The sequence below is a fragment of the Hordeum vulgare genome, chromosome 4H (genome assembly GCF_904849725.1).
Source record: "Hordeum vulgare subsp. vulgare chromosome 4H, MorexV3_pseudomolecules_assembly, whole genome shotgun sequence".
Lineage (NCBI taxonomy): Eukaryota > Viridiplantae > Streptophyta > Magnoliopsida > Poales > Poaceae > Hordeum > Hordeum vulgare.
Window position 1 is genome coordinate 589,032,238 of NC_058521.1, and position 14,800 is coordinate 589,047,037.

The following is a 14,800-nucleotide window of genomic DNA, read 5'->3' on the forward strand; positions in this document are numbered from 1 at the left end:
GCTGTGCATGTTGAAGAAAACGGCCATCCTTAGGTATGGTATAACATCCAAAAGAAATTAAATGTTAACCAGTCGTATTCACTCACAACCAATTTGGTATGGTAACATCCAAAAGCAATTAAATGTAACATCCAAAAGAAATTAAATGCTATAGTTTTTTTTAGGGGAATTAAATGCTATAGTTGTCATGTACTTGAGGCTGTACCTTTTGACGCATTTGTCAGAAGACTGCTTTCTTTGTTAAGTAGAGACTAACAGGCCGGTTCTAAGATTTTGAGGTCCGGGGCAAAACTAAAACTTAGGATTTTTAATTGTAGACTTCATAACAACAAAAATGAATATACATATATATGAAATAATTCATCCATATTCGCCTAAAAGTTTCTTCTAACGTTCCTCGATGCGAAATTACTTATGATTGGATCGATGTCAAGATAATCCAATATTTTTTCTCGATGCATAATGTTGCGAAACCATGTAACCTCTCTTGATTCACTGTTCTTCTCCATCACTTAATTTCCTATCATAATGAGCATATGCAAAACCCCGGTTTTCATCATCTAGATGGTATTCCATTTGTTTGTTCTCTCTCATAGGCCTTTCTCAACTAAGATGTGCCTTGTTTTATTATCAAGATTATCCCGACTTCTTGGATGGTAAATATCAACAGTATAAACTTGTTGTTCATCAACCCTAGCGGACTGTGCATGTGCATCAGATGAATTACCTACATTCTAAGAACCACAATACGGTGTCAACATTATTTTCTTGCCGATCAGATTCTGAATTCCGATTAGTTGGGTTAATTGAAGTGGTGGATGTACCAGTAGTACTCTTAAACAATATATGAATATTTACGTGTTGTGATTGTACCAAATCATCCAATACTTTTTTTTCGTTTACCTTTTATCACTACCAGATTTATACTTTCTTTCGGATGACATGATAAGACATAATGCTGAAAATAAATATATATTTTTTTGCATCAATTGACAATTGTTTAAGACTACCGATGTGATGATTATTGGTCTAGGAGACTAGGAACCGCAATGTGAGTATAAGACATACCTTGGATGGTCGAATCATTGATGGACGAAGAGCAAAGCAGGGTTGCGACGGTCGCCGGGGGATCGAAATTGGCGGTCGATCTGGACTACAGAGGAAAATTCAATTTTTAGGAGAAAAGGGGACAGGAGCTCCGCCGTGCGTGCAGTCGCAAAGAGACGAATCGTCGACGGCCGCTACAAAATTGGGAGTCGCTCCTTGAATACGCGCGTGATTGGTGATGGGAGGATCAATCGGTTTCTTTTATGGGAAAATCTAAACAACACACAATGCACAGCCGCTTTCCCGTGCGGCGGTTGATGCGCGCAAACTCGAAGAGCTTGCTTAGTGGCGTTGCATTTTAAAAAAATTATCTCTCAAACCGGTATCTCAATTAATGATCTGTTTTCACCACTGACTTTATCGCGACGAGATCTTCAAAACTAGATCCCATGTCGGTATGTTTTAATAACTTTTATTTTTTGTCCTTACTTGCGAGATTACTATCACTTACTTGTCACATTATCTATCACATAGTTTTTATATTAAATTAATTTGGTTATCAGATTTATGAATGTCGATATACTCCACTAAGAAACTTGATTCATTGCGCTTGTGCTGGTTCATGCATTTACTTGCTTATTATTAGTGCTTTAATAACCACTTTTTAGCTTCACGTAACACTGCAATACTTAAAAAGTATAAAATTATTGTCCGGTAACTACGTATAATTTTTGTGACAATCGTACATCCGTGAGATGACAACTATGATGAAATAAATGTGGCAACTAGGAACGACGAAAAAAAACCAACGAAACATGTCAACATGAGATCTTATTTTGAAGGTCTCGTCGAGATGAACCTAACAGTGAAGACAAATCTCCAATCAAAGTATTAATTTATGAGATAAGTCATTTTTTCCAACCCGCATGCATGCATGCGTGCATAGAGCAGATGCTGATTAAAAGCGACGGGTGCAAATTTTATTGAGAAGCGACATGCATGCATAGAGGTGTAAAATTTACTGAAAAGCGACGTGTGTGTTTAACTGTGAGTTAGCAAACCGTGGTATGAAAAGTCAGTCATGCGGCGCCGTTACGTAGGGCGCTCCTTCTTTTATTTCGACGTGCATGTGCTAACCAGAAACGAATGGGAAGGGATCCATCAGTTCTTATTTTTCGAGGTGCACGTAGTAACGTAGTAGGGAAGCTAATCGATCAATGGCTTCCTGCCTCGCTGTGTGCGTTACGTTCCAGCATCATGTATGTTGTCCAGCTCATATATTGTCTTTTATAATCGAAATATTAAGCCATAGTCTAGTCGTACACCTGGGGCCTCCCTCAATTTTGGGGCCGGGGCGGCCGCCCCCTACCCGCTCACGCTGGTCATAGTGAGGAGTATCATATAATAGTATTATGCATATGATACTATTATATGATACTATCTTTATAGTGCATAGGGGTGTTTGTTTTCAAGGACTTTTTGGTGTAGGGACTAAAAAAAGTTCATTTTAATCACATGTGAAACAAACAGGAGGGACTTTTAGGGACTAAAAGGGGGTATTTGGGACTAAAGTAAGAAGTCCCTATGGAAGGGTCTTTTTGGGACTTTTTGGCACTTTTTCCAACACTACCCCTACTTTTAGCATGTTATTTAATAACTTCTAGTATATTAATAGGGGTAACATGGTCTTTTTGCATGTCATTTAATGACCTCTAGTCCCTGTTTAGTCCATCGAAACAAACAGGTAGGGACTAGGGACTTTTTAGTTGGGACTAAAAAAAGTTCTGGGATTTCTGAAACAAACAGGGCCATAGTATCATAGATGACCTTATTTATTGATATGCATGACACATAGTAGCATAGCATTTAACATGTTACGGTATCTACCTATGTTACTCTAACCCTCTCTCTCTCTTCTTTAATTGTGTGCCACATCAGCATGTTTGCTAGTCCCAAGTACATGATACTCCCTCCTTTCCGGATTATAAGACTCATCTCAAAATTTTCAGATTTCCATTATACTAGGCTCATTTCTTTACCTAATAATAAAGAGGCTATTGCTTCCGTCGGAAAATCCGTCGCTGTCGTTTTTTAAAAAAGCCCCTGTCTTTTAGGTAATTAAACCGGAACGACATGAACCCGTCCGACACGATGCTCCCGCCGCAGTCGTCCCCGTCACCGCACTCCAGGCTGCTGTCGGTCAGGTCCGCCTCCTCGTCCAGGTCGCCCCGCATGGCGCGCAGCGTCGTACTCGCCATCTCGCGTCGGACGCCACCGGGGGTCCCCTCCTCGGCCACGCGGCGGACGCGTGCGCCAGGCCGCGGAACCGGAGGCTGCCGCGGCTCAGCGCGTAGATCGCTGCCACGCACCACTCCTCTAGCTCGGCGACGTCGTGGGAGGAGAGGAGGATGCCGGACACGGCCGTGACGGCGCCCGCGTCCATCGGAGAAACGCGGCCCTCCGAGCAGCGGCCCACGTTGCAGATCACCATGAGGGCCAGCCCACGGATGGGCGTGGGCTCGGTGGCGCTGGACGCGGCATTGAGGAGCGCCTTGGATGCCCCCGGGAAGCGGGCGACCTTGGACTGGTTGACGGCGGCCAGCGAGAGGTGGTAGATGGCCATCCCGGCATCGCGGCGCGCGCGCGGGTGGTGGGCGGGGGAGGTCAGGAGGTCCAGCAGGGGAGGCACCGCGCCCAGCACGCTGATGGCGGCGCGGTTCTCCTCGTTGAGCGCCAGGCTGAAGAGCACGCCGGCCGCGTGCTCGCGCGCCTCCGGCGCTGAGCCGCCCGAGCGGAGCACATCGACGAGCGTCGGCACGGCGCCCGCGCGGACGATGCGTACCTTGTTCGCCGGCTCAAGCGAGAGGTTGACCAGCGCTGCCGTCGCGTTGACCCGCGCGGAGTGATATGTCTCCATCGTATCTACTTTTCCAAACTCTTTTGCCCTTGTTTTGGACTCTAATTTGCATGATTTGAATGGAACTAATCCGGACTGACGTTGTTTTCAGCAGAACTGCCATGGTGTTGTTTTTGTGCAGAAGTGAAAGTTCTCGGAACGTCCTGAAAATTTACGGAGAATATTTCTGGAAAATATGAAAAATACCTGCGCAAAGATCCACCGGAGGGGACGGGCCAGTGGGCTACAAGTCCTATAGCCGCGGCCTCCCCCCTGGTCGCGGCTACCAAGCTTGTGGGGCCCACGTGGCTCTACCGCCCCCAATTCCAGCGCTATTTATTCCCTTTCGTCCCGGAAAAAATCAAGAGAGGGGAGTTCATCGCGTTTCACGATCCAGAGGTGCCGCCACATCCCGTTCTTGCCCTGGAGGGCAGATCTGGAGTCCGTTTTGGGCTTCGGATCAAGGAGATCATCGCCATCGTCATCATCAACCTTCTTCCCTCTCCAATTCCATGAAGTTCTTCATCGTTCGTGAGTAATCTATTCATAGGCTCGCTGGGCGGTGATGAGTAGGATGAGATCTATCATGTAATCGAGTTAGTTTTGACGGGGATTGATCCCTAGTATCCACTATGTTCTGAGATTGATGTTGCTACTACTTTGCCATGCTTAATGCTTGTCACTAGGGCCCGAGTGCCATGATTTCAGATCTGAAATTATTATGTTGTCACCAATATATGTGTGTTTTAGATCCGATCTTGCAAGTTGTAGTTACCTACTATGTGTTATGATCCGGCAACCCCGGAGTGACAATAACCGGAACCACTCCCGGTGATGACCATAGTTTGAGGAGTTCATGTGTTCACCAACTGCTAATGCGTTGGTCCGGTTCTTTATTAAAAGGAGAACCTTAATATCCCGTAGTATCCATTTGGACCCCGCTGCCACGGGAGGGATGGACAATAGATGGCATGCAAGTTCTTTTCCCTAAACACGTATGACTACACACAGAATGCATGCCAACATCACATTGACGAACGGGAGCTAGCCACATATCTCTCTGTGTTATAACTGTTGCATGATGAATGTCATCCAACAAATTACTGATCCATTGCCTACGAGTTTGTCCCACTGCTGCTGTTACTTGCTTTGCTCTGTTGTTGTTACTTGGTTTGCTCTGCTGCTGTTACTTGATCTGTTGCTGCTAGTGTTACTTGTTGCTACTGTTACTTGCTTTGTCCTGCTGCTGCTACCACTATTGTTGCTACTACTGTTACTTGCTGCTGCTGTTACGTGCTTTGCTCTGCTAGTGTTACTTGCTTTGCTCTGTTGTTGTTACTTGCTCTATTGCTGCTACTGTTACTTGTTTCTACTGTTACTTGCTTTGTCGTGCTGCTGCTGCCACTACTGTTGCTACTACTGTTACTTGTCGTTGTTGTTACTTGCTAGTGCTACTACTTGCTACTGATGTCACTATTGTTGTTCCTTGCCACTGTTGTTACTCGTTACACTGCTACTACCTACTACAATACTTTTCTGGCGCCATTGATACTTCAGTTAGGAATAATCTGCCGTCAACAGATTCTTTCCTAGCACCGTTGCTATCATACTGCCTTTGTTGCTTATATCCTACTTGCAGATACTAATCTTTCACGTGTGGTTGAGCCGACAACTCAACTGCTAATACTGGAGAATATCCTTTCACTCCCATCCTGTCGAACCAACAAATTTGGGTTGAATACTCCACCCTCGAAAACTGTCGCGATCCCACACGCTCGTGGGCCATTGCAAGACAATTGCTAACTGTTGAGCAACTGGAAGCCGCTCTTTTCCGGCACCGTTGCCGGGGAAGGGAAGCAACGTTTGTCTGGCGCCGTTGCCGGGGAGGATAGCTATATTATCTGAGTCACTTGGGATTTATATCTGTTGATCATTATGAAGAATCTGAAAGATCCAAGAACTAAAGTCTTGCCCTCAACTACGAGGGGAGGTAAGGAACTGCCATCTAGCTCTGCACTTGATTCACCTTCAGTTATGAGTAAGTTTGCGACACCACCTCCTGCTAGAAATCTTGATATGTCGCCCGTGCTAGATGATGCTAGAGATGCTACTGTTATTGATGATGCTTATGATGCTACTATGCTTGATGATACTATGCCTGATACTGCTAGAGATGCTATGCCTGATACTGCTTTGCCTGATGATGCTAGAGATGTTATTTTTCCTGATGATGCTATGCTTGATACTGCTAGAGATACTACTTTGCCTGATATGCCACTAGGGGTATTCCTTGATGATCATATTGCTAGAGTTACTGCCAATGCTCGTGATGCTTCTGAAACTGCCGATACTATTGAGATAGAACCTGCTTTTGCTCCTGCTAGATCTAGCTCTCCTAGATATGAATTGCCTGATATACCTGAGGGTTATGTTATGGAGGGAGAGATAGCTGAGGATTTTCTTGCATGTAAGGATGCCTATGACGCTGAGAAATTACTTCTCAAGTGGTAGGAAAAATATCTGAAAGCTAGGATGAAATACGACCCGAAGTTTGCCACTTCACCTATCTTTATCACCGATGAGGATTATGAATTCTCTGTCGACCCTGAGATAATCTCTCTAGTCGAATCTGATCCTTTCCACGGTTATGAGTCTGAGACGGTCGTAGCCCATCTTACCAAACTACACGATATAGCCACCCTTTTCACTAGTGAGGAGAAGATCCGCTACTACTATATCCTTAAGTTGTTTCCTTTCTCTCTAAAGGATGACGCTAAAGCCTGGTTCACTTCTCTTGCTCCTGGATGTGTGAGTAGTCCCCCGGATATGGTCTATTACTTCTATGAGAAATATTTCCCTGCCCATAAGAAGCAAGCTGCCTTGCAGGAAATATACAACTTTGCTCAACTCAAAGAAGAGAGTCTCCCACAAGCTTGGGGGAGGCTCATCCAGCTACAGAACGCTTTGTCTGATCACCCTCTTAAGAAGAACGAGATACTTGATATCTTCTATAACGGACTTACCGATGCTTCTAGAGACCACCTAGATAGTTGCGTCGGTTGTGTTTTTAGGGAACGAACTGTAGAACAAGCTGAGATCCTACTGAATAACTTCTTGATCAACGATAATGCTTGGACTATTCACGAACCACCTCCTAAGCCAACTCCTAAGAAAAGAGGTATTCTATTCCTCAGTCCCGAAGATATGCAAGAAGCCAAGAAATCTATGCAAGAGAAAGGCATTAGATCTGAAGAAGTCAAAAATCTACCGCCTATCGAAGAGATCCATGGTCTCGATAACCCGATACAAGTAGTAGAGGTGAATTCTCTGCGTAGATTCAATGAGAGTGATATTCCTTTTGACAAACCTGCTAGCCTATGCTTTGATGAATTTGACAACTTTGTTGCCAAACAACAGAGTTTCAATGATTATGTTAGCAGACAATTGGAACAAAGTACTCGTATGCTTAGTCATTTAAGTGCTTGTGTAGACAGAAATGTTAATGATCTGAAGCTTCCGAGTAAACATGCCTCTATGATTACTACTCAGGTAGAACAAGTACTTAAAGCTCAGAATGACTTGCTCAATGAATTAAATGACAACTCTGTCAGAGTCATTACTAGAGGAGGCAAAATGAATCAGGAACCTTTGTATCCTGAAGGCCATCCTAAGAGAATTGATCAAGATTCTCAAGGAATTAATGCTAATACACCCAGTCATCCTAAGAATAAGAAGAAGGATGATAGAAACCTACATGTCAGTTCATCAAATACTGTCACACCTGAAGAACCAAATGATATTTCTACGTCTAATGCAGAAACACAATCTGGTGATGAACACGAACCTGGTGACAATATGGACAGCGATGTTCATAATAATGCTCAACCTAGCAATGATAAGGATGTGGAGATTGAACCTATGGTTAATCCTGATAACTCACAACCTAAGAGATACGATAAGAATGACTTCACTGCTAGGAAGCATGGTACAGAAAGGGAGCCATGGGTTCAGAGACCTATGCCCTTTCCTCCTAAGCCATCCAAGAAAAAGGATGATGAGGATTTTGAGCGCTTTATTGAAATGTTGGGACCCGTCTTTCTCCAGATGCGGTTAATTGATATGCTCAAAATGTCTCCATATGCCAAGTACATGAAAGATATCGTGACTAATAAACGGAAGATACCAGATCTTGAGATCTCCACCATGCTTGCCAATTACACTTTCAAAGGTGGAACTCCTAAGAAACTTGGTGATCCCGGAGTGCCCACTATACCTTGCTCCATTAAAGGAAACTACGTAAGAACTGCCTTATGTGACCTTGGAGCCGGTGTTAGTGTTATGCCTCTCTCTCTTTATCGTAGACTTGAACTGGATAAGCTGACACCCACTGAAATTTCTCTGCAAATGGCCGACAAATCAACTGCTTTCCCTATCGGCATTTGCGAGGATGTGCCTGTTGTGGTTGCTAACACCACTATATTAACAGACTTTGTTATCTTGGATATTCTCGAAGACGATGCCATGGCTGTCATCCTCGGAAGACCCTTTTTAAACACTGCAGGGGCTGTTATAGATTGCAACAAAGGCAATGTCACTTTCCATGTCAACGGTAATGAGCATACAGTGCACTTTCCGAAGAAACGATAGCAAGTACATTGCATCAATGCTATCGAAAAAACTTCATCGATTCTTATTGGGAGCTTTGAATGCCCTATTCCTTGTGTTAAGATGAAGTATGATTTTCTTGTTGGGGAGATTCATGTCCCCATTGAGGTGACTTAGTGGCTATTCGACAATTCTCCGTTTCCTTTTGCGATTTCAATTTTTTTTTGTCATGAGGATTTGATCAACCCCATTGACGGATTTCTTTTGATGACCATGAAATGGATGAATCAAAGAGTCACATACCTCTGTTTTAAGCTTTCACTTGCTGTTGCTTAGAAGAAAAATGATAGATTTAGTTTAGTTTTTCCTGTTTTCTGTTTTAGCGTCCCGGAGAAAAGTACCCCGAAAATAAAAGTTCTCCGATGGTCCTGAAAATCAAATATGATTTTTTCTGGATTTTTTGAAAAATACTGGGACTGAGAGCTGGCCTGGGGTCCACAAGCCCTCTAGCCGCGGCCTCCCCCCTGGCCACGGCTACCAAGCTTGTGGGGCCCACAGGGACCCCCTCCACTCATTCCAGCTCCCAACCTCTTCTTCTACCTCCAGAAAAAATCGTTTCACAGCTCAAACCCATGTTCTTGTTCATTTGGTTGTGATTCTCGATCTCCTTGCTCAAAGCACCATTCTCCGAACCGTTTTGGGGAAATTACTCCTTGGTAAGTGACTCCTCCATTGGTCCAATTAGTTTCTACTCTAGTGCTTTATCCTTCGCGTATTCTTGCTACCTTGGTGACCCTGTTCTTGAGCTTGAAATGTTGATTTTAGCTGGTCCCAAGTAGTTTTAGCACGTGATATGGTCTCTAGGCACTAGTAGGAGTAGTTGCTACGAGTTGGGTTAATCCTTACTCACTTTTCTTTCGAAGTCCCTAAAAATTTCAGAATTTTTCAGAGTTAGAAAAAGGGAAAGATGAGGAGGTTCTTGAGAGGCTCTTCAAGCCGTAACCCCAAGGAGGATGAGAAGAACCACCCCAAGTACGTGGTTCCTCGAGTCACAGAAGTTCGAGCGTGCGAGTGGCCAAGTGATGAATTTTTGCGCACCGCTGGGCTTTATGAAGACTTTTATTACTTGGTGGAGAATGCAGGTCTTACCGCGTTCCTTGAAGATAAGTGCCCACAATACCTCCTCCTCACCAATATTTTCGTTCAAAGCTTCAACTTTTATCCGAGGAAGAATCCTCCTATGGTTGATTTCATGTTATACGATATCCCCCAGCGCATGACACTACAGGATTTTTGCAATGTGTGCAAATTACCTTATGTTGGGGATATTCATGATCCTCGTCCACGGGACTTGGAGGCTTTCATAGATACTATTGTTGTTCGAGAGGAGAGAGGAGTGTCTCGCACTAGAATTGTTAGCATACATTTTCCTGTGCTTCGGTACTTCTCATTATTTGTGAGAAAATGTTTGATTGGTCGTGGGGAGGCTGGATCACTTAGCTCTCCAGACATTGCGGTTTTGCGTGAAGGCCTTTATAACAATAAGACTTATAGCCTAGGTGCTATAGTAGCTCAGCGGTTGAACACAAACCATTCCAAAGGTGTCATCTATGGAGATATCTATGCTACCCGTCTTGCCAGACACTTTGAGATACCCGTTAGACTGAAGGAGGAAGAAGAGATGCTTCTTCCCGAGAGATATCTAGATTACGACAGCATGGTTCGTCGTGATTTTTTGGATAGAGATGCTAGCAGACGGATGATTTATAACCTGGTATTTAGTCAGGGTACTCGTGAGACTATTACTTTGCCTGCTCCTTCTTTGTTCAATCTTCATGCAGGCAGGTACACTATTATGCCCTCGGACATCTACGCATATTGGGGCTTGGCCCAACCATAGGTGCCCGTGCCCGAGCCGCCAGTCGAGTACCAAACGCCAGTTTATGAGAGGGAGCCAGAGGAGCTCACACAGCAGTGGCATCTACAGTCCGCTCCGGAGTATCCCGGAGCTGGTTATTTCCCTCCTTGGGAGTAGACCAAGCTAGGCCAAAAGCCTAAGCTTGGGGGAGTACGTGTTTGCACCAACTTTACATTCATGCTTATGCTTTCACTTTGTTAGTCGGTGTTTACACTTTGCCACTGTATTATCCATGCTAGTTTATTTTTGTTTTCTTGTTTTCTTGTTTTGTGTCCTTTTGAGAAAACCCAAAAAGATTTTCCTTTCTTCTTTTGCTTGTTGGGAGCTTTCCCGTGTAAATAGTTTTCTTTTTCTTTGAGTCGAGGTAGAAGACCATGGTTACAATGTTTAGTGGCTCTCGCATGCATACCTGTTCATTTGTTAAAGAGCCATATTACTTTGTCTTCTCCTTTGTGTTTGCCTACAGATTCAGCTTAGTCCAATGCACGGGCACTCTTATTATTGTTCACATCGTTCGATCGTGCAAGTGAAAGGCAGTAATGATGATATATGATGAAGTGACTGAGACTGGAAAAGCTGGTATGAACTCTATCTATTTTGCTTTGTAAATATGACTAGCTTGTCATCCCAGATTCAGCTTTGTTGAGAGAGAACCATGTTTGCAATGACAACTTAGAGATCATAATTTCTGATGCCATGCTTAATTAGCTAGGAGCTTATAATGGTTTGTCTTGAATGCCAACATAGATTTTGAGATGACTATGATGTAGTATGATAGGATGGTATTCTCCTTTGAATGATTCAAGTGGCTTGACTTGGCGCATGTTCATGCATGTAGTTGAAACAAAATCAACATAGCCTCTATGATGTTCGTGTTCATGGTGATTTATATCCTGCTCATGCTTGCACTCAATGTTAGTCAAACTCATTGCATCTTGATGACTGTTGTCGCTCTCTAGTTGGTTGCTCCCTGTCTTTTGCTAGCCTTCACTTGTACTAAGCGGAATACTGCTTGTGCATTCACTTCCATAAACCCAAAAGTTTTTCCATGAGAGTCCACCATACCTACCTATTTGCGGTATCTACCTGCCGTTCCAAGTAAATTTGCATGTGCCATTCTCTAAACCTTCAAGAAATAATCTGTTTTGCATGCCTGAACCGCTCATGTGGTGACAGGGAGCTATTGGTATCTTCCATGTTAGGCGTGTTATCCTCGACATGTGTTTATTCACTGTCATTCACGAGAAAGGGGCCGGTAATTGGAATGCTCAGTTCCACGCTTAAATCGAAAACATAACTGCAAAACAAGACTCCCCCCGGATTGATGTTAGTATGGACGGTACCCGAGGATTCGGCTAGCCGTGGAGTGTGATTGATTGGTGGTGGGGGAGTTAAAACTTTACTTTTTTGTTTGGGAACCGCCTATAGCATGAGTAGCATGGAAGATATTGAGAACTCTTGGTCACTGCGTTGACAATGAAAGCATGCCACCCAAAATTATTATCTCTGTTTTCAAAGCTTGAGCTTCGGCACCTCTGCAAATCAATGCTTCCCTCTGCAAAGGGCTTGTCTATTTATTTTCATGTTGAGTCATCCTCTTCTTATATAAGCACCAATTAGAGAGCACCTCTGTCATTTTTATGCTTCGCTTTTGATTGATATTGAGTATGACTATGATTGGATCTTCGTTGCTATGAATTACAATGTTTAGTCAGCCCTTGATCTTTGAAAGTGCTCTGCATTTACGTTTTGCAGTCTCAGAAAGAGCTAGCGAGATACCACCTATTCATATTCCTTCATGCTTGTTTTGATTGAATTGTTGGTATCTGAAACTCATTATTATTTGCTCGCTAGCTGATTATGTCATTGATATTAGTTTACCGTGAGACCTATGTGTCACTTGCTTATGTGGTTAACTTGTGATCTTGCTGAAACTCTGGTTATGAGTTAGACATAGTTGCAACAACAAGATCAAATAGAGTTTGTCAAAGTTTTTCTTTCTCTTTTAGTTTGTCAACTGAGTTGCTTGAGGACAAGCAAGGTTTTAAGCTTGGGGGAGTTGATACGTCCCCGTCGTATCTACTTTTCCAAACTCTTTTGCCCTTGTTTTGGACTCTAATTTGCATGATTTGAATGGAACTAACCCGGACTCACGCTGTTTTCAGCAGAACTGCCATGGTGTTGTTTTTGTGCAGAAATGAAAGTTCTCGGAATGTCCTAAAAATTTACGGAGAATATTTCTGGAAAATATGAAAAATACCTGCGCAAAGATCCACCAGAAGGGACGGGCCAGTGGGCCACAAGCCCTGTAGCCGCGGCCTCCCCCCTGGCCGCGGCTACCAAGCTTGTGGGCCCACGTGGCTCTGCCGCCCCCAATTCCAGCGCTATTTATTCCCTTTCATCCCGGAAAAAATCAAGAGAGAGGAGTTCATCGCGTTTCACGATCCAGAGACGCCGCCACATCCCGTTCTTGCCCTGGAGGGCAGATCTGGAGTCCGTTTTGGGCTCCTGATCAAGGAGATCGTCGCAATCGTCATCATCAACCTTCTTCCCTCTCCAATTCCATGAAGCTCTTCATCGTTCATGAGTAATCTATTCATAGGCTCGCTGGGCGGTGATGAGTAGGATGAGATCTATCATGTAATCGAGTTAGTTTTGACGAGGATTGATCCCTAGTATCCACTATGTTCTGAGATTGATGTTGCTACTACTTTGCCATGCTTAATGCTTGTCACTAGGGCCTGAGTGCCATGATTTCAAATCTGAAATTATTATGTTGTCACCAATATATGTGTGTTTTAGATCCGATCTTGCAAGTTGTAGTTACCTACTATGTGTTATGATCCAGAAACCCCGGAATGAAAATAACCGGAACCACTCCCGGTGATGACCATAGTTTGAGGAGTTCATGTGTGCACCAAGTGCTAATATGTTGGCCGGTTCTTTATTAAAAGGAGAACCTTAATATCCCGTAGTATCCATTTGGACCCCGCTGCCACGGGAGGGATGGACAACAGATGTCATGCAAGTTCTTTTCCCTAAGCACGTATGACTACACACGGAATGCATGCCTACATCACATTGATGAACGGGAGCTAGCCACATATCTCTCCGTGTTATAACTGTTGCATGATGAATGTCATCCAACAAATCACCGATCCATTGCCTACGAGTTTGTCCCACTGCTGTTGTTACTTGCTTTGCTCTGCTGCTGTTACTTGCTTTGCTCTGTTGCTGTTACTTGCTCTGTTGCTGCTACTGTTACTTGCTTTGTCCTACTGCTACTGCCACTACTGTTGCTACTACTGTTACTTGTTGCTGTTGTTACTTGCTTTGCTCTGTTGCTGTTACTTGCTTTGCTCTGCTGCTGTTACTTGCTTTGTTGCTGCTACTGTTACTTGCTTTGTCCTGCTGCTGCTGCCACTACTGTTGCTACTACTGTTACTTGTTGTTGCTGTTACTTGCTACTGCTGCTACTTGCTACTGTTGTCACTATTGTTGTTCATTGCCAGTGTTTTTACTCGTTACACTGCTACTACCTGCTACAATACTTTTCTAGCGCCATTGATACTTCAGTTAGGAATGATCTGCCATCAACAGATTCTTTCCTAGCTCCGTTGCTATCATACTACCTTTGCTTCTTATATCCTGCTTGCAGATACTAATCTTTCAGGTGTGGTTGAGTCGACAACTCAACTGCTAATATTGGAGAATATCCTTTCACTCCCATCGTGTCGAACCAACAAATTTGGGTTGAATACTCTACCCTCGAAAACTGTCGCGATCCCACACGGTGGTGGACCATTGCAAGACAATTGCTAATTGTTGAGCAACTGGAAGCCGCTCTTTTCTGGCGCCGTTGCCGGGGAAGGGAAGCACGGGGGCGTGCCGCGGGATTAGCAGCACGCGCCGGAGGGCAGCGAGCAGCCGCGGCGTGCAGAGCGCAAGCCGACGCTCGGCGCTCTCCCAGGTGGCATCCCGGAGGACGGCCAACGCCGCCGCCACCTCTCCATCTTAGTCCGCGTCCATCACCGTCGCGACCACCTCATCCTCCAACGGGTCCCTGTCTTTTAGGTAATTAAACCCGCAGTACCTTTTTATGTGTTACGAACAGGAAAATGTTTCATTTTTGCAGAGAGCCCCCTATGGAATTGGATAAGAGAAACGCATCTGGGCTGACAGAAAACGCACGAGAGGGCTATCGCTTCTGCCCTCATAATCCCACATCGATACTTCACAGATAATTTCATCACTTTATATACATGCGCCTTGGTGATTTTACAAGAGGCAACGGAAATCAATAGAGGAACAAATTCGAGAAGAAGAAATTGGGA

At 44.2% G+C, this 14,800-nt stretch overlaps 1 pseudogene; it reads right to left on the reverse strand.

Annotated features, from left to right (window-relative positions):
• Nucleotides 1-3,094: 3,094 nt before the first annotated feature.
• Nucleotides 3,095-14,693, reverse strand: LOC123450849 (annotated as a pseudogene).
• Between the last annotated feature and the right edge of the window lie 107 nt (nt 14,694-14,800).